This window comes from Ochlerotatus camptorhynchus, unplaced genomic scaffold, assembly GCF_037179485.1.
Source record: "Ochlerotatus camptorhynchus isolate MF236.1 unplaced genomic scaffold, CSIRO-AGI_Acam_v1.1 ptg000135l, whole genome shotgun sequence".
NCBI lineage: Eukaryota > Metazoa > Arthropoda > Insecta > Diptera > Culicidae > Ochlerotatus > Ochlerotatus camptorhynchus.
Window position 1 is genome coordinate 506,103 of NW_027040625.1, and position 21,657 is coordinate 527,759.

General features: G+C 38.0%; 1 protein-coding gene across 1 annotated transcript in view; it reads left to right on the forward strand.

Moving 5' to 3' along the window:
* Positions 1 to 21,657, forward strand: part of LOC135700370 (mucin-2-like) — a 118,326-nt gene that overhangs the window by 70,656 nt on the left and 26,013 nt on the right. The gene's annotated exons all lie outside the window — the stretch shown is intronic.

The following is a 21,657-nucleotide window of genomic DNA, read 5'->3' on the forward strand; positions in this document are numbered from 1 at the left end:
TCGATTATCTGCTAATCGATTAATTGGCTTCGATTATTGCATGATTATTTAAATTTTCATTGGAAGTAGGAGCTGAATTTATTTTAGTGTATATAGAACTTAGCACCAAGCCAACAGAGCATCGATTAAACTATGTTCCATCCAGCGTTGCCAGTATTCCAGATTTATCTGGATTTTCCAGATTTTTAGTCGTCTTGCAAGATACACAGACAGACCACGTATGTTTCCAGATTTTTTAAATATGTTCCAGATTTTCCCAGATTTTTTGTACATGTTGCTTTAAAAATATCACTACAATTGATTAACCCTCTAATAAAAAAATAAAATACCAAACTTGCTACTTTAATTATAAACGGCCATCGACGTTGGACATTATTGGAATTTTAAGGTAATTCTGAAAATAATTCACAGTTAAGTGTGAGGCGAATTCTTTGTGAAATCAAAGGAGAATTTCAAGCTACTTCTGAGTAGAACTACATCCATATTTGTGGGCTGCGTGTGGTGTCACCCATCATTTAGGCGTATTGTGAGTGCCACGAAGTGAGGGTTCGATTCCCGTTCCAGCCGGGGCAAATTTTGGCAACCTAAAAATTTCCCTACTGGTCCAATGGGTGTGGTGTGTTGTTCGTTGTCTAGTGTTAAATATTCAGTCTGTGCAACGTCTTGTTGAAGACGGTGTCAATTGTTTTGTCAACTCTGATGACAATTGCATGGAGATTTTGTTAATAAAGGAAATACAATCCGTAAGAGAAATCATAGAAAATTCTTATGATGAAACTTAAGGAGTATGCTGATACGAATCGTGAGAATAATTTCAATGGGATTCTGTCTAATGTTTCTATGGAGATTAATTTTAATATAATTTTAAGCGGAATCTCCCAGAAGACTTTCAAAACCATTTTGGTAAAGTACTTGACTACTTAGGTAATACTGAAAAGGATTTCAAAACAAGTCTGACCTTACCTACGAAGCAGTTTAAAGTGAATTATCGGATAAGTCTGAGAAGAATGTGACGGTCATTCTGAAGAATGTACCAACTAAATTGTTTAGAATATTTTAAGAATTTCATAGAGCAAAAAAGGACACAAAATTGAGCCAATTCTTGTGAATTATTACCAATTAGAGGGAGTTGTGGGATTGGAGAGTGATTTATAAGAGATTACAAGAGGTAATGCTAAGAACTCTTAGAATTTTACTGGAAAAGTTTAGATATTTTCAAGATTATTTTAGGGCGATGGGAGAAATATGATGGAATTCTAGGATGATTCGAATTAAGCTAATAAAAAAGGCGAAGATATCCTGTAAAGAGTTCCAAGTAAATTCAGTCTAACAAAAAATTCATGATCTCGGACGCAGGAGAAATATAAATTCCGAAATTTAGAATCATTGCAAGATCCTGAGACTTCAAAAATGAAGCTATCAGACTTTCATTTTTGTAATATAATAAAATTATTCTTTGGCATAATGGTCATGCGAATAGTGGAGTTACCCGTAGTTTAGGTAAACTGTGTGTGAGTTCCACGATGTTAGGTTTTGATTCCCACTTCAGCCCGGTGAATTTTGCTTCAAAATAAAATTGCCTACTGGTCTGCTGGGTGTTGTGTGCTGTATGATGTCAAGAATTAAACTGTAAATCTGATCAACCACAGAGTAATATTGACATTATTTAGAACTAATAAAATCTTTAAATTCTGGTACTGCATCAAATAGTAAGGACTACATCGACTATTAGTTTAACAAATCCATCCCATCAAATTTCCTTGATTTTTTGCTTCTCATTCTTTTTAAAAAAGTTACAGTTTAAAAAACAATTCTAATCATATTTTCTGCTGCCACATTTAACTCAATTTTTGAAATGCTGCGTAATGGATATTTGAACTTTTTGGGCACACCGTGTCAATACTTTTCAACTTTTGTATGATTTTAGCAATGCTAACAAGTTATTTGCTTTTTTAATTTATTTAAACATGTAATTTATAACCATTCTAGTACTTTAAATAAATTCCAGATGATCATACTGAACTATTTTTACGGAAGATTGGCACATCACTTTGATTTCAATAGCATTAGGTTAAAAAGAGGATTTTTTGAGCATTCCAGATTTTTCTAGATTTTATATTTTACCTGGTCCAGATTTTTCTGAAAATGACCTGGCAACGCTGGTTCCATCCCAACTTAAAGTTCAGAACGTCAATTCTCTAAAGCAGGTCAGACAATAACAAAGCTGAGAAACCGTTTATCTGTTGGAGAAGATGTTTGGTTCGAGTAAATGTTTTTTTTTTTGGGTAATGAGATTGCAGTCCAAAGTCAAAATCAATCCGTCATAAAGATGCAAGATGTCTTATCTCCGACTATACTTTTAATAAAAATGTTAATAAGCATTAAGGAGTAAAAGTGTATTTTATTAATTTGTTATATCTCGAAACAACAATTGACACATGATCCGGATGAATAATCAACATCTAGTTAAAACACTTTCTAAAAGACGTTGGTTTTCTTTGTTATCAGAGAGTATAAAAATTAATCGATTATTTCATGTCGATTAATCGATGTCGATCACTATCAATAAAAAAAGTAATCGATTCATAAATAATTAATTAGTTGGGAAAATCTGACATCACTACCCTAGAGCACCGGAACTAATATTTGCAGCGTTAACATTTCAAAAATATTAATATAAAATAGTCTAAAATTTATTTATGCATTTAGATAAGCTATGAAATAACATCCAACTATGCTTATAAAATTATGCTATACAACGGATTATAAAATCCCAGATTGTTACTGATGCGAGCGAGTTTTTTTCAGTGCTAGGTACTGAAATTCGACAGTGAGCGTTCAAAAGGGCCTACTTGCAATGATTGATTCTCTCCATTGATTTTCTCTTTACATTGCTACAGCTAAGCGAAACAATTCAAGCTGAACATTGCACTAGGTCCTAATTAACATTGACAAGATTCTCTTCGTCGACTTCCTCATTGTATCCCGTCGGCCATGTAAAGACATTCCTAGGTATTTTCAGCACACAGCTCGATAAAAGAAGCTTTTATCTAGCATCTAATACGACAAACACAACAAGAAACGGTTATATCAACCGGTGGAAACTAACGATTTTAAATTGGCTTACTACTTGACTAGCCTATTGGTCTCAAGTACATCTAGAAGCGTACCCCATTATAGTCGAAATTCTAGTACTACACTATGTTTGTTTTGATTCGCTATGAAAGTTTGACAGATAAAATGAGGAGTTCGCAAACCGATCGGGCAAACAGTTTTCGAGTAAAAATTTTGTGAAGATAAGCTTGATATTTTTCTATAGGCCCTTTTCAAAATAAGGCTGGATTCAAATTGGCGATATGAAGATGCAAAATGGCATAGTCGGTCATAAGGGACGTTTCTGCACATTTTCAACCAAATCAAAAAATACAAAAAGAAACCGATTTGCGAATTCGTAGAGAATTGCTCTATTAGCTTATTGCGTGCTCTCAACTTATGGAGGTAAGCTCGAATCGGTATTATCCTCGGATTAAATCCCGATCAAGAATGTCCGGCTGCTTTGATGACGACATCAGAGTTATTCAACACGATGCTATGCAAACACTTCGCAGATTATCCAAACAGGGACGGTATTAAAAGTAAATCCGAGTTGGAGCTTACCGCCATTAGTGTTCTAGATAAGCATTGGGCGATCTTGAGACAAAAATTGATCTTAGTGAATCGATTAATTTTTTTGAAAATAATCGATTCACCGATTTGATCAATCCTTTTGAATCGAAATTGAAAATATTTTCCTCTTCCTATGCTTCACAGTGAAAATTTCCACCCTCTTCAATCTTTTGAGGGCTCTCCTATTCACCGCCAGAAGCTGAAACAATCGCTTAATTTCTATTGGATTCGCCTATTGGCAAATCAAAGTTGGCACTCGTGGAGAATAGAAGAAAAATCTGAAAAGAAAATATTTTTTCTGTATAATATGTCCATTGAGTAGTCCTTAAGTTTTCTACTAACATAGCATCTTCTTCTTCTTCTTATTCGCATTTCAAGCTTATTGCTTAGCGCATATTAGCTTATTGCGTGCTCTCAACTTAGTGTTCTAAATGAACTTCCACAGTTATTAATTGAGAGCTTTCGATGCCAATACCAATGCATGAATTTGTATATTGTGTGGCAAGCACAATGATACTCTATGACCAGGGAAGTCGAGAAAATTTCCAACCCGAAAGATTCCCTCGACCGGACCGGGGAATCGAACCCGCCGCCTCCGGCTTGGTAATACCGTGCCTTTACTGACTAGGTTATGAGGCTCCTACATAGCATCAACCAGATTTAAATAAAATGCTCCATTTGCAAAATAAAAGCATTTTAAGATTGCACTAGAATACCTCACCGTGTAAAATTTTGAAACCATCATCACTCTCATAGTACATCTATTCTCCACGAGTGCCAACTTTGATTTGCCAATAGTAAATGACAATTTTGATTTAATTGGCATGTGGAAGTTTTTGCTCAGGATACTTGGTTAGGGGTGAGTGATTTAACAGGTTATAATATTAGCTTTATTGGTTTTAAATGACCGATTTAAAAAAAACAAAAGATTAACATATGAAACAAAACGATTAGATGGTCGGAGTGAACAAGCAGGTAGGTATGGAAAGTACTTAATTCAGATATCCCAATACTCATCCGAGAGGGATTCCAAGAAAGCTAATTGAGCCATGCGTTTTGCATTGAGCTGATATCGATTCTGTGTGGTTTCACCAGTTTTAGAGAATAGCCTCTCTGACGGAACACTTGTTACCATTCTTGATAAATAGTCTCGAGCAATATGAAGAGGTGACAATTGGCTTCTTCCTCTTTTATTTCTATCTCTATCTTTCTCTATCTCTATCTCTATCTTACGCACATGAAATCGGCCAATAAGGATCTGGATCACGTTTGACAGAAAGGTGGTTCATTTTCGCCCCCGTATTGTCACCTCTTCTCTTAGGGCTGATGCAAGAAATTTTGTAATTCTGCCGATATGCCCCATGGCGATCCAGTTCTGACATAGTAGCCCATTAATTGAGAGCTTTAAATGCCTGTGCCATTTTTCCATTAGTATAATTGTGTGGCAAGGCAAGTACAATCACACTCTATTCCCAGGGAAGTCGACAAGTTTTCCAACTCGAAAAATGTCTAGACCGGACCGGGAATGGAACCCAGCCACCTCCAGCATGTTCTTGATTTGTAGCTGCGCCTTTACCGACTGAGCTAAGGGAGGCCCTTTGAGACTCCCGGTGCATCCGGGAAATTTGCTTATGCAAACATTATTTTTCTCATTGTAATAAAACAAAATTAGATTACCTTTTGGCGTATTACCTAGTATACAGGAAATAAACAAACGTGAGCTTTAAACTTTCAACCATACTTGGCATACACAGTTTTGGTCACGAACTGCTCATTTGCTAATAACTTTGCATACAGTTGATAAAACCGAGGGGTGCGACACATCTAAATCTCGATTTTAAATGGTCGAAAAATCTCACACTAGCGAATCAATCTACGAAAAACCATTTTTCATCTCTTGCATCTAAGCCCATCTACTTGCATCGCTCTCCACCTTTTTGCAGGAAATCTTAAAAATCATTATCAATCGTGTTTCTATCTACTAAGCGCGAGTGCATCTCACAACAGCAAAGCAAAAAATTTCCTGCATTTAAGATAGAGTCACCCCCCTCGGATAAAACACAGTTCTGATTGAAGCAGTAGATAGAATAAAGTTTAAGCTTGTTATAGGTACGTAAGAAAAAGTAGATTTTAATTCCAGTAATAAACTGAATTTGTTTTTGTGTTGTAAAAATCAAGTGAGAAATGCTCACTGCACATCTCGGACTTTAAGTGTAAAAATTTATTGGTGTTGATTCAAATGTTAAGATTTACCTACTCTTTGCATATTTATGGCAAGCTATCATCCTAATCTATCAATTACTTTAAAGAAAAACAAATGTCAACAACTGAGTGAAAAGTTATTAACAAATGAGCAGTTGGTGTGTACAACTGTGCATGCCAAGCATGCTTCCAACTATTGTAAACGTTGTGAATTAGCTGCTGATTAATAATACGAAAAGATCATATTTTTTTTTGTAGTATATAATATAGTTAAATGATGTATCTTGTTTTAAGTCGGATTTTGGCCACTTTCTCGGAGTCACAGAACATGTTCGAAAGTGGATGATGTGCTGTGCTGTATGTCATATAGTGCCCTAGAGCACATCATCCACTTTCGAACATGTTCTGTGACTCCGAGAAAGTGGCCAAAATCCGACTTAAAACAAGATACATCATTTAACTCGTCAAGATTGAAGTATTTTGACGGAATTTTAAATAGTAAGGAGGGTTATACATTGTTCAGACTACTGAGCTAAGGATGTTTAATTATCGACAAGAAAAATATCATCAAGATAGTTCTGTAGCATGTTGCAATACTACTCCGTAGTCTGAAGCATTAGAGAGATGATTTTTTTTATTATTGGTAGAACTTGCCTTTGTTGTGTATTTTCAGTGACATCACAAAATATCATTATAACATACCGTTCATTATTAAGAATCCACAGTGACTTAGAATCGCACCTAACTAAAAAATAAACCTCGAAAGTAATTTCACTTTTTAAAACAGTTGAGAACAATAATTAACAATTGTAAATTATTGTAAACAAATCACTCGCTGTCAGTAAACTGCGAACGAAAGACTGAAATGTACATGCAATTGCTCAAGCGCACCTTCTTCTTATATGAGTAGTCTTCACGGAACAAAATGTGTGCGAGGTACACGTTAGTTTTTGCACTCGCTTGTTCCTCACATTCTATATTCGCTTCTTCTGAGCTTTTGCGCTTGCACGTGAGTTTGAACATTGGTGTGGTGCGAGCTGAAGTTTGCATTTGTTCGTTGTACTTGCGTTCAAACTTGTGTAAAAATGGGCTTGAATATAACCGAACATAGAATGCGGAGAACAAGCGAGTGCATAAACTAACGTGTACATCGCACTAATATTGTACCGTGAAGAATGCCCGGCAAGAAACAAGCGGATTGTTTTTAACTGGAACAAGCTCAGCAAATAAAATCACCCTGGCAGCATCAACACAACCTTAACCAAATTATGAAAAATTTCGTAAAGAAAGAAATGGAGAAAATATACACAACCACATAAAAACACAAACAGGGAACATGGCACAAATGGCACTCTTCCTAACACATTATAAACATCAAATTTATGACGCAACTTTCCTTTATAAAAATACGAGTAAGCAGACGTCCATTTGATACGCAACTTGCCGCTGAGTTCATTAAAATATATCAGCAACAACCACTTTTACCTTGCCCTATAGAAGATAAGCACACAGCAATTTACCTAGTGAAGCTTTTCCAAAAGTATCCCTTCTTTCAATAAATTTTAATTTTAATTTTTTATTTGATTTAAATTAACTTCACTATTCAAAAAGAATTGTGACTACTTCTCCGAGCCTTGTCACCATTAACAAGGCATAAAAAGTAACAAGGATTAAAATGTGTTCCTTTGATTACTGCAAAATCCCAGTTCCTTAGTTTGAAGTTGTCATGACTACGGTTCGGAGGTAGATCTTATTTATTCATTTCTTCAAGCCAGTGTAGACTACATGAAATGACCTTATACCAGTAACGCACCCCCAGTGATCTACCAGCGTTACTGGTTATCCTACTGTCCATTTATACATCAAATGATAAACTTCAACGTTTCTGCTCGAAGAGCCTATCATTAACACACTCTATGAATTTCAAAGCATCGTACGAACTTTTGGAAAATCAACCCATTAAATAAATTAAATCACTGCTGTTACAAATTTAACAGTAAATCAAAATAAATTGACAATTCATGACATGAAGTTTTAGATAATTAGGCTTTACATTATTGTAGTTGAAGACTTTGGACAATAATTAAATAAATAGAAACAAGCACTGCATTGTTATCCGGTATTGGTAGGACATCGCAGCAGAAGAAGACCCAGGGACTCAGGGTGCAGCCTTAACAAGTGAATCAAGCAAGTCGACACACATTTGACCTGGGCTCAGATCAAGCCACTGCACAGTGGTCCAGAATGCAGATTTAGGTGGAATGATATGTTTGGAGCCTGAAATTGAAACTTTAGACTAAAAGTCTCTTGTACAAAGTTGTTCCTTATTGTTAGGCCCTCATTTTTATGACAATGAATTCTAGGGTGGTTCCTATTATCATTAAAATCAAAAATCTAACTTTTTTGTTTGAATAAATTTAGGTATACATTCTTCGACAAAGTTATAGCTGAGCTAATTTCAAGCAACTTTGTTGCAGATAATTTTTTTTTTATCTCTTAAATTGGCCGATTTAGAGCTATTTTCTTGAATTGAGTTAGGGTGGCTATTGAAAAAACAGTTTTTTTGCTCTAGTTTTCTTATTTCAAATTTCTCAGCAAAGGTGTCTTCAGATAACTTTTAGATCTTAAGAAGGCGCAAGTTTTTGCTACACAAAACTTGTCAATATCTTTCGCCGATCAAGAGTTATTGACGTTTTTATACTAAAAATATGCACTGGAGGTGGTCAGGATACTTAATCATGATCATTAGGTCCTCTCAGCTTAGGGTTCCCAGAAGCACTTCCAAAGTTGCCAAAAGTAAACCAATACACAAATGCTCCACCAGGGTTACTTCCACTCACTTGCTGTAAAAAAATGTGTTTCCGAATCATGAAAACATTAGATGTGATAATGATAATTAGTACTTGTAAGCAGGGTTACTTCCACTCACTTGCTATAAAAAAATATTTTTCGGAATTATGCAATCATTAGATGTTATAATGGTATGTTCTACTTTTAAGTAACAGGTAGAGGGTGTAAAGTATGTGTTTGACTCATAAAATCTGTCAATTTCGCTTTCAGAGCGTCACAATCAGCGATCCTATGATTCGTGAGCGTTCACTCTGAGTTAGCGCTCACGAGTCGTAAAATCGCTGATTGTGACGCACTGAAAGCAATATTGACAGATTTTATGTGTCAAACATATACTTCATGACCTCTTCTTGTAACTAACAAGTACTAATTAGCATTATACTATTTCACGATTTCATAATTCCGAAAAACATCTTTTTATAGCAAGTGAGTGGAAGTAACCCTGCTTGTAAGTTACAAGAAGAGGTCATGAAATATGTGTTTGACACAATAAACCTGTCAATATTGCTTTCAGTGCGTCACAATCAGCGATTTAACGATTCGTGAGCGCTCACTCAGAGTGAACGCTCGCGAATCATAAGATGCCCGATTGTGACGCTCTGAAAGCGAAATTGACAAGTTTTTTGAGTCAAACACATTCTTTACACCCTTTTATTGTTACTTACAAGTACAGCATATCATTATATCATCTTATGATCTCATAAATTAGAAAACCATTGTTTTATAGCAAGTGAGTGGAAACAACCCTGTGCTCCACTTTATTTCTATATGATATTTAACACTTTGATAGCAGGAAGACTTGAATCAGCACGCTGCCTAAGGTTGATATTTTCTCTTATTTCACTTTTTCACTGCGTACTGGATGGTTTACTCATGATTGATTTATGATGTTTTAGATTGACTTGTATCCCAGAGGTCGTTTCAGTATATTCAGCTCTTGCAGAAGTTCCAATCAAGGTTGCAAAGACTCATTTCAGCTAAAACAATGTTTTTCTAAATTATGAAATAATTAGATGCCATGATCAAATTTTGAATTGGTAGGATACAAGAAGAGGTTGCAAAGAATGTGTTTGACATATTAAACCTGTTTATTTCACTTCATGAGAGTCACAATCAGCGATTTTTCACAAACTCACTCACTCACTCACTCACTCACTCAGCGATCAGCAAATCGCTGATTGTGACTTATAGAAAGCAAAATTTACAGGTTTTATGTTTCCAGTTTTATTTTAGCTGAAATGAGTCTTTACAACCTTGGTTCCAATATAATTCTCAGCAGTTGCAAATAAAAGTGTCCAATTTCTCCTTACATTCCCGCATAAAGAACTGCACTTTTCCTTCACGCTCTGATTACTAAACATCGAAAATTGTATTATATTAGAGTGTTTGTTGTTTTCCATTTCATCTTCCACTGACTAATCTGTGTTCACCCATTTCTAAGCAAAAAAAAAATACAACAAATATGTGCAAACACACATCCCACCAGCATCGCAAATGTGAAAATTTGCGACCAACTATACAAAAACAGTTGTAAATTTCATACCGCTGGGTGATTTCTTTCTAAACATGAACAATTTTCCCTAATACAAATCAATTGCTTTGCTAGCACGCATACCTGGGATGAAAAGTAAAAACTGCATTCACGCACGGTTGATCCGGCAAAACGATGCAATCTTTCACGTTTGACGCTCGTTTAGCGCAAACAAATGGTTGTTTTAGAAATTTTGTTTGAATAATGCACCATGCCATGCCAACCACGCTGTCTCAGATATGTCAGATGCATGTTTGTCTGATACACATCCACGGTACGGTAAGCTCTTTTGTTTCGCGTGTAAGTGCCGCACAACAACAAATCACTTTCAACTCAATCTGCTGATTGAACACCGATAGTGCCACTAAAGTCATGCAAAGCCACATTACGCCCGTTGTTGTTATGGCATAGTTTCGATCAATTCGGGGCCATCATCAAGAGTGCATCTATCACAACGAATCTTTTGTAATGATGATGCTTGAACTCAAAAGCCATAAAAAGCAACAAATGTGAATGCTCGATCTCCTCAATAAGCAAGCATAACATTACAAATACCGATGCAGTGAAAGACAAAACACAAAACATAAGCGGAAAATGATAATTAAAATGTTAAAAGAGTGATTTTACTTACTTATTTTGGCTCCCTTTCTTCGTCTAGCCAACGCATGTTCCTGGTAGGAACCTTTATTCGGTAAATGCTGTTATTTGTACTCACGATATGAAATCAGATTAGCTCTCTGAATATATGTTATTAATACGCTGCCAAGGCTGATGGTGGATCAAATTTGATTGCCACGGTTCACGGTACTTTGCATATCGAAAAAATAATGTATGATAGTGCACCCCGTGGTAGCTTACAATGAACGAGTGTAGCACTTTTAAACTATACAGAGGGAAGCAAATTGGTCGAGCAGACAAAAACATCCGGTAAGGTGCCGTGAAGTCAACTTTCATTCTCGTTTAGGCACCGCAGCGGAGTTAACGGCGCGCTCGAAGTGGTTTTGTGGCTTCTTTCATTTCGCTACTAGGTTTATAATAGTTCGTGACGAGGAAGTTCATTGTACTTGGAATTGTGTTAAGACGGTTTTCGTCGCGCCAAACAGTCCGAAAATTGGTATGGTTATGGCAGGCTTATTCAAGTTCCGTAATATGTCATAAAATAGCTTATGTCATTGCGGAGTAGCGATTTATTGCAATTATTATTTAACTAATGCAATTTTGAAATTAATTTAACTGATAACCCATGAATCTAGTTTTGAATGGAACATGTTTGAGAATCGCCAATGTAGTGCTTAGTAGCGAGTTTTTATCAACACAAGGCTCTGATTCTTGCGCATATTTTGAACTTACTAGGGGAAAAGGCTCTAATATGGATCTAAGATTGGGCCCATCGCTAAAAATCTGCTATTTATCAATTTTATCTAGATGAACACGTCATTGGGACGGTACTTATGGATATTTTTGGTCGTTATTGAAAGTTTAATAGATTGGTGAATTTACGTATGGATGATGGAATAAAAACTAGTGATAAAAGTGAAAATGTGGGAACTAAGTCAATGCAGTTCCACGTGAAATCTGAAAAAAAAAAACTGAAATCTGTTTACGTCAGATTCTGATTTAAATTAATTTTTTATGTGTTTTCGACCGAAGGGAATATGAATCTGCCATAGCTATTTGCACCATTTTCACTTCTGCGATAAATTTAAAAAAGGTTATGTATTTACTTGGGAACTACGTGATTGTAAGTAATAGTATCAAAAGATGGGTTGTAGGGAATTGGTTTTAAAACGTGTAAAATATTTACAGTGAAAAAAAAATATTGACGAAATTGTTTATTCATTAAAATAAAACTTCAGTCGAAATTATTGTCAAAATAGTTATTTTTTTATTTTATTTTTTATTTGTCTTGGGAAGATGGAAGTCACTAAGAGTGTTACGGAGACAATAAAGTCGTTTGGACCTCTTGAAGGCATACTCGTATTAAGGTTATTTAGAGAATGCGTTTAGCTGTAATTTATTAATTAATGTTGTGTTTTCAACATGGGTACTGCGGAGTCACTCAATGTGCTGGTGACTTCGGAGCCAGAGTGAACGTCAAGCATTGTAATATCATAAAAATGATCCACAAACACACTCTTAAGGGGGTAGTCCACTCTGGCGGCATGAAAAATAGGTCATTTTCACGAATTTTTGTTTGAGAGTAAATAACGATCAATTCAAAAGAGGAATGCATGGTTTTGTCAATTGAAATGTCCTCTTTAATTGAGATTTTTTTTTGGCGAGATTGAATGTCTCCTGTAGCCGCTGCACCAGGTTCCCCAGGAGACCTCCCGTCTGAGTCATCACGGGGCGGGACGTCTGGCGGTCACACCACTGGAGCTGGAACAACGATTTTTTTGTGGTTATTCTCTGATAGATGACCCAGTCTTGTACGTAGCCGTTTTTGATTTGGTTGAAAAATAAAAATTTGGCGACGTTTTGAAAAAAAACAGTCCGTTTTTGTACCCTAAAATTGGAGATAAAAGTTTGCACCAAAATCCATTTTTGATTCTTTTGAAAATCGGCTACGTACAAGACTAGAAAAAAAGGTTCGCCGGTCACGGGCGGGTACTCCGAGCGCTCACCTGAGCGCGCTTGGAGCGTCTGGACACGAGTCCACTAATCGGCCTATAACTTTGAAACGATGTCACTTGCGGACTTGCGGTCAAGTCTATGTCAAAGTAATGTAATGTAATGTAATGTAAGCTCAAACGCAAAAGCCAACAAGCTCAGTGTTTATGCAAACCTCCACTACGTGTATTCCTATACACTATCAATAGATCTATAGTACTTCATATGCCTTCACCATGACAGGACGGCCAATCAATCTCCAAACATTAGGGATTTTGATCCAATTTCCGTCCTACTAAGCACAACCCGCGCTTTACCTCTCTTTTCTGAACGAGTTTAAACAAAGAAGGGAATATTTCTGTCAAAGATGACTTTTAAATTTATTCACCTTTCCATACGTACCGTTGGATTTGATAAAGAGTCACAAATTGTTGAGATATTGTTTAAAATCTAATAGGGTAGAGAGCTACTTCGGCTTTATCGCCCATTTTGGGCCTATCTAGGAAAACATCAAATAAATCCATGATTTCAGAGTTAACAAGTCAATAATGCGTTTGGTACGATACTTTAGCTATTAAGCTACGGAACGAAGTCAATGAGAACGCGTGATATGAAGGTTTGCACCCATTATTTCCAAAAACAAAAGAAGCGCTCCGACCCGATCAATTTTTATCTTCATCCGATAGGCCGAAGTGAATTCATTGGCGTTTCGATGGCGTTTGAATGAGTTAGGCCAAGTTTAGAATCCGTAGACCGAGTTTGGCGTCAAGAAGCAGTGTTAGACTTTTGACAATATCCCAACGATTGGTTTCTCTTTATCAAATCTTACGGTACATACGGAAAGGTAAATAAATTTGGAAGCCATCTGTTCTAATCACATTCCGTTGGGTGCTAAACTTCGCTAGATTAAGAAAGACTGTATGCGGGTTGTGCTTAATAGGCCGGAAATGGGGTAGTTAACCCTACTGCTTCTTGATTCTAAATTCGTTCTACGAGTTTCAATTCCGTCCTAACGCATTGAAACGCCATTAGATTTTCTTCATCCTACGGATAAACGTAGAAAAAGGGGATTCGCTAGGAGCGCTTCTTTTGTTTTGAGAACAATGAGCGTAAATATTCATACAATGTGCTCTAACAGGATTTAGGTTGTAGCTTATGAACTAACGCATCGGAACAAACCTATTATTGATTTGTGCACGGTGAAATCATTGGTATTATTGATCTTTTTTGTATCGATGGAACGAAAATAAGCGATTACGACGAAGTAACGCTCCTCCCTATTGTTTTATTTCAATTAAAACAACACAACAAAACACAACGTAGAGATCTCGTCCGTGCGCGATCACTCAGTGATAAAAGTATGAAAATCAGAAAAATGTGTATGACTCTGCTAAGTTTTCAATTACAGTAAAACATACTTTAGTGAAAAAACAAACTTTGATAGAATCATGGGGCTCGAGCATTACTAGCTCGGAGAATTTGCCGGAATAAACTGAGAAAGAGCAACTCAGTTTTTAGCTTGAGAAAAAATTTCAAGCAGTTTTCCATTGGCTTGCAAAATAAAATTGATCGACTCCACAGTACCCCGGTTTCAACGCATGGTTTAGCACATTTTAGGTTGCATACAATTCTAATCCACTTGGTACAATTTGTCTATCGTAACGTTACAAAATTGTTTGTTTTTTCATTGAGTCCTAAAGACTGACTAAAAGTAAATTGGTACGCCCCTCGCACGCCGCTAGCACACCTCTAGTGCTGGAAATCGAAAATCTTTGACAGTGGTTTGTTTACACTTCTGTAGAGAATAACTGGTGCAAGATTGATCAAAGCAGTCGGTCGCGTTCATAAATAACGTCAAATGGAACTCGAAAAACAATATTGTGCACAAACACCTGGAAAATCCAAAGTGGTCCGGTTCCAAGCTGGCTAAAGTGCTGAAGATGCCGAAAACAACAGTGATCGTGCACGGACAGAACTTCCCTACGTTGTGTATTACGGATGGTTAGAAATAATAAAACACGATCGAATTACTGACCGTCCTGCCATGGCCGAGGTAGAACTACTATTATTTATTGATAATATATAGGACACAATACAATGCACAGCTGGTAGGGTAGTACCACACGTAGTGGACGTTTGCACAAACAAACAGTTTGTCGAGTGCTCAAAACCTACAAGGAAACCCTGAGTGTTGAAAGGAGTCAGCGGAACAACGAAAACCTGGAACCAGGGATCGTCAGCTGCGCAGCAAGGTGTTGAGGTGCGTTAAATCCAATCCCAACTTACAACGCCAACTTTCAAACGGTGCGGAACATTCTTGCCAGGGAAGGATACAAGTCGTAAAAAGCCAGTAAACATCCGAACCGGCACATGAAGCATAATTCCGTGGCCAAAAAGCGTGCAAGGCTCTTGTACGACCGTGTTTTGACGATACAAAAGGGCTGCAGTTTGATCGATGACGAAATATACGTCAAACTCGATTTTAAGTCTTACATCGCGACTGGACGTGGGGATGTGCCGCGAAGATTCAAGTTCATATTTGCCAACAAGTTCGCGAAGAAGGCCATGATTTGGCAAGCGATTTGCAGTTGTGGCCTGAAAACGGAACCATTCGTCATATCCTCGACGATGACATCCCAAGTTTACATCGAAGAATGCCTGAAAAAGCGTGTATTGCCGTTCATCCGCAAGTATTGGGACAAAGTTATCTTTTGGCCCAATTTGGCCAGCTACCGCTACTCCAAGGTGGTTCTGGAGTGGTATGCTGCCAAAAAGATCGATTTTGTCCACCAGCTAATGAATCCTCCGAATTTCCCGGAGTTTCGACAAATCGAAAAATACTGGGCAATTTCAAAGCAGCGACTTTGACGAAGCGGTGGGCAGTCAAGGACATCCAGCAAATGTGGGTAAAATGGTTTCCACTATGCAGCGCTGATGGGCTCCATCAAGAGGAAGGTTTGAGATTTGGTTCGCACTGGAGAAATGTAACCATCTAATGCTTCAAATAACAGTACTGTAAAGCAACGATTAATGGACTTTTTAAACTTATTAAATCGCGATCTTTTTGTGCGTACCAATTTATTTTTAGTCAGCCTTTAGTCAACTATATGTTTCAATAAGTGTTATGTGTCTATTTTAAGGCTACTTACAATTACAGTTATAATCAACAATGTAATAATCCAAATTTCTACAATATTAGCTTTTAAAATGTTCTATGTTCTGCGTTGATTGTGGTTATGATAACAATGACATATTACTGATAACTGACTACACACACTTACGTCTTCCCACTTGACGTTGGCCGTTGACGTTATTAATAAACCGTTAGGTCTAAAGGTTATCATCAGCGTTTGCTGTTGTCCAAGGGGCAAGACAACTGTTAACTCAGAGTTAACATATTTGCAGCATTTGAGTTACTCGTATTTACTGAAAAATAAACAATGTAGTCTAATATTTTTGATCAAATGATGTTCAAACAATCGCCGTCTGACAGAATGTTATGATTTCACGATTAAGTTTTCATTCATTAAAATATCCAAGGGAAGGGATGCAGGAACCATCTATGGATATTGTTGGGAAGCCGCACTGGGATTATGTGAAATCCCCACTAGGCTTATTCGGAATCTCCCCCTACTGAGACTGTCATAAATTCCCTTTGTAATTGACTGGAATCCTCCCAGGGACTGTCGTGAATCCTTCTTGGGATTGTCGATCAGAATCCGTACTATGCGGTTGCTAATGTTTCCAGTACTCGAACTACATTGGCATGGCAGTAAATCAGTGGATTGTGCTGCTTTACAACAAGACATTGATTCCATTGCAAGTTGGTGTGTCTCAAACGGAATGGAGATGAACGTGATGAAGTGTGACTGTGACTTTGACTATGCAGGCATTAGATTGGGAAATGTAACATGTATTACGGATGATGGCCTGCAAGCTAAGTTTCAACGAACACATCGCAACGACCACTTCGAAAGCTTTTGCCGTACTTGGTTTCATCCGCCGAAATTAATCTGAGTTTCGTGATGTGTATGCATTGAAGAGTCTGTATTTTTCACTTGTTCGAAGTGTTCTTGAGTGTGCTGTGCAAATCTGGACTCCTCTCCACAAAACCCATATAGCCCGAATTGAAAGAGTGCAATGTTGCTTCGTTCGATTCGCCCTACGGAGATTACTTTGGAATGATCGGCTCTGGTTGCAACATCGGTGTCAATTGAGAAGGCCCGGACCTCTACGTCAACGGATATCTTAAACAAATTTGTTGCATTCGATATTCTAAGTAATTGGATTGACTGCCCGAAGCTAGAAGCTGGAGATCAAAGTGAAATCAAAATTTGCTGTTATGATGTAGCTTATTTTGAATACTCCAGATCGTCTAATTTTGGTTGACTTAACGATTTACACAGCAAAAATGAGAGTAAATTTTTACACCATTGAATCAAACGGAAAACTAATCCTGCTTTCAATTTGATTAGTGAATTTGCATTCATAATATTGAACTGAATGTGGGCCTGGCGTTAATGGTTAGTATTAATACTTCTCACGCTGAAAGATTTGAGTTCAAATCTCACCCAGACAGGCCACGAATGAACTAAAACGTGTTAAACACAACAAATAAACAACAATTTTAGTTCAAAGATAGATGAACATAAATTAATTTTTTAACAAGACATTAAAAGCTGACTAAAAGCAAATTGGTAGGCACAAATAGACCTGTTATTCGTGATCAAATAAGTTATAAAAGTCCAAATCCATGCTTTACAGTACTGTTATTAAAACTTCAAAGTTGCATCATTAGATGGTTACTTTTCTCCAGTTCGGACGAATTCTCGAACCTTCCTCTTGATGGAGCCCATCAGTGCCCGCACAGTGGAAATGAGCACAGAATCAGCGCATTTCTTCCATTTTGCCCGCATTTGCTGGACCGCTGCTTTGAAATTGCCCAGTATTTTTCGATTTTGCTCGGGGAAAAATCGATCTTGTTGGCAGCAGTTTGGAAGAGTGACAGCTTGCCAAATCGGGCCAAAATTTGACTTTGCCGCTATGCTTGCGGATGAACAGCAATACACGCTTTTTCAGGCATTCTTCGATGTAAACTTGGAACGTCGTCGTCGAGGATGTGACGAATGGTTCCGTTTTCAGGCCACAACTGCAAATCGTTTACCTGCTGCTTCCAGGATTTCCTGCCATACTTTTCGGTACAACGATTCTGATTTTGTTGTCATCAGAATGAAAACTAGCGGAACCGTCTGCTGATGTGAGGGAGCGATACTTCCATGAACAGTGACGAGTTGACGAAAAAAAAAGGAAATGTGGCAAACGTACCATCTGTAACACAATACTTTGCCTGTCCAAGACGTCGTTCATGAGTTCCAAAAATTAAGGCTCTTTCATTATTGTCACCGAAGTCAGCAATCAATAGACGGTCTCCATTATCATCCTTCTGGAATTCATCCGGTAGATTATGCCTAACGTCCATTATGCCTAACGTCCTTTATGCCCAACGTTCATTATGCCTATCATACATTATGCCTAACGTCCGTATGCCTAACGTACGTATGCCTAACGTCCGTATGCCTAACGACCGTATGCCTAACGTCGTGCACCCGAATCGATTAATCGATTTTCAATCATTTTGTTAACCGACTTTGCTCGGGTGCCTGATCTTCTGCAACTGCAACTTCTACTTCAAACTTTCATCTTCTCATCTATCGTATGAAAATTACCACTTTAGTCTGTTATTAGAAATGAGCATCTTCAACTATGTAAATCGTTAACTTCACGCAAAAGTAATACAAACAAATAGCTTAAGTACATAACTCTGGATTGGAGTTTACCATCAATTACTGTCATTGGTCGAAAGGTACAATAGCAGCACCTACCCTACCGTGTCTCCTGGAGATCGTCAAGTCGACGATGACAGGAGCACATGCCGTGGTAGAGGAAACAATAGCTGCAATTTTCAAACCTATGACTGGATGCCTTCCTTCAGATAATAACTTGAGTGCGGTACAATCGATAGAACTGTTTACCTCTCACCATCCCTCTCCAACGGGGAAGTTTCGTAAAGAGAGATGATCAAACCGATTTGTACCTTCCTAAAAAGTTGTCCTTGCTCGCTTTCTACTCTCTAAATACAATGATAGTGGTTTACCACCCATTACAGCACGGAAACTAATTCCGACAGCAGTGGGTTCTCTTCTCTGTTTGTCTTGATCGAGATTAATAACCTCTGATTGTCCTCAACATGTCGCTGTATGAAGGGCCAAAAACGGATTGGGTAGATCGATAGGCAAAGTCACCTATACTCATCTAAGGAACAATGAAGAGTCTCCTTCTAGCAACTTGATCAGCCAACTGGTCAAAACGACAAGCCCCCAAACAGGAAGATACCCCAATGAGTGGGGAGAAGAGCCCACCCTTTATCCACGATATGTTATCAACAGGGAGTTGGCATTCCCACTCTCCCCGTCCAAATCGCTTCAACTGGGTTGGACCGTCCCTTCCCTTTTATGTATGTATTTCAATGTAAATACGAGTTGATTGTTATGATTATGATCGTGCTACTCATTTTACCTTTTTTGTGATACTTATTATCACAGCAACCAATCTTGAATCGTAGACCAGGTCCATCAACAATAAATAATATAAAGCCATCTTCTTCTTCTTCATCATGTCCGCTCACCACCCGTAATGCATGCAAACGAAAAAGAGATACAACCAACATTAGATTTTTTTTAAAGTATAAGTAATAGTTTTATCCAAATACCTAAGTTACCATATTGTATCTCAGTGGCATTGTCTCATTCGGAACCCACATTCAAAGCTACTTTGTGACTATTTGGTTACTCGGATACTCATATAAAATGTTGTGCAAGAATCAGAATGGTCAGAATGGTCCATCGGTTTCGAGTTGCAATATTTCCCAAACTGAAGCAATACATCTCTCATTGTTTCAACTTTATCCTAACGTAATATTATCACCCATATGCCCGTCCAAACCCTAACCCCATCTTCCACACCAAATCCAATAATAAGGTTTCTGTATGTCAAACCCACCCGTACATAAACGAGAATATGGTTATACATCTTTACTATCACAACCTCGGGTAATCATTGAAAGTACTTGCATTTCACTCAGGCACCTCTGAGCAAACTGCAATCACCCTCTCATACTCTTAATGTGCCACGACCAACCTGGCACAACTACGCCCTATTCCGTCTGTGGTGCAAGCGCAAGGCTTTCATCATTCTCTTTTCTCAAGCATCTCATATGTACATTTGAATTTGTTGTCCTTTAAATTCCGTTATAATTGCTTATCTTTTGACAGATACGCGTATTTCATCTACTACTTGCAGCCTTCATCAGTGCCAAGTACTCAACACCACTCATGAAGTCTTGGCACTGATGAAGTCTGCAAGTAGTAGACGAAATACGCGTATCTGTCAAAAGATAAGCAATTCTAACTGAATTTAAAGGAAATAAACCAACTCACTCAAAGCTCTTCATAAAGGGATTCCGTTAAGAGGTTCGACAAATTTAAAGGATTGAATAAAACTATTTTATGACTTAAAGTGCAATGAATGAGCGTTAGTTTCGGGATCATTTAAGTGTTAGAGTTATGTTAGTAACCAACGTAATCAATTCATTTGTTGCGGGCAGTGTTTGTTAGATCACACCCCACACTGTAATTACTACTATGTTAGATGTATGATTCGTCAAGTTTATACAACTCAATCTTTCAATTAAGGTAAACTATTTATCTTATAATTACAAGAGCAAAATAAAATTACAATTAAATGTAAATGCAAAATAAAACTTGACAAAACATCGTCCAATCCCCTTATTCGTGAACAGGGTCTGACGATGTGAATCTGATTTTTAGTGAACGGGCACCATATGGTACATTTCCTCACAATGATCCTGTCATTGCTAGCCTATCTGAACTATTTAATAAATGGAAACCATAACATGGGTTACGCTCCCCCTAAGCCTATCTCTGTCTTATCTCAAATACCAAATGCCAACGGTTTGAATGTATTAATATACCTTACCTTACCAATCAGGCTAAGGCCTTGTTGTCCTCTGCTGTCCGAAGAAGTCATCTCCACTCTACTCGATCCATGGCCACAGTTCGCCAGCCTCGTAGTCTGCGAAGGGTCCGCAGGTCACCTTCTACTTGGTCGATCCACCTTGCCCGCTGCACGCCTCTTCTTCTTGTTCCTGTTGGGTCGCTTTCTAGAACCATTTTCACTGGGTCGTCGTGCGGCATTCTTACGACGTGCCCAGCGCACCGTAGTCGCCCAATTTTTGCAATGTGGACGATGGATGGTTCTCCCAGCAGCTGGTGCAATTCGTGGTTCATTCGCCTCCTCCACGTTCCGTCATCCATCTGCACTCCACCGTAGATGGTACGCAACACCTTCCGTTCGAAAACACCAAGGGCGCGTTGGTCCTCCACGAGCATAGTCCAGGTATCGTGGCCGTAAAGGACCACCGGTCTAATCAGCGTCTTGTAGACAGTCAATTTCGTGCGGCGGCGAATTTTATTCGACCGGAGCGTCCTCCGGAGTCCAAAGTAGGCACGATTCCCTGCCATAATGCGTCTTTGAATTTCTCTGCTGGTGTCATTTTCGGCGGTCACCAGTGAGCCCAAATACACGAACTCATCGACCACCACGATTTCGTCACCGTCAATCTGAATTCGGGGTGGGAGGCTAACATTGTCTTCCCTAAAACCTCTTCCTTTCATGTATTTTGTCTGTGATGCGTTGATGACAAGTCCAATCCGTCTAGC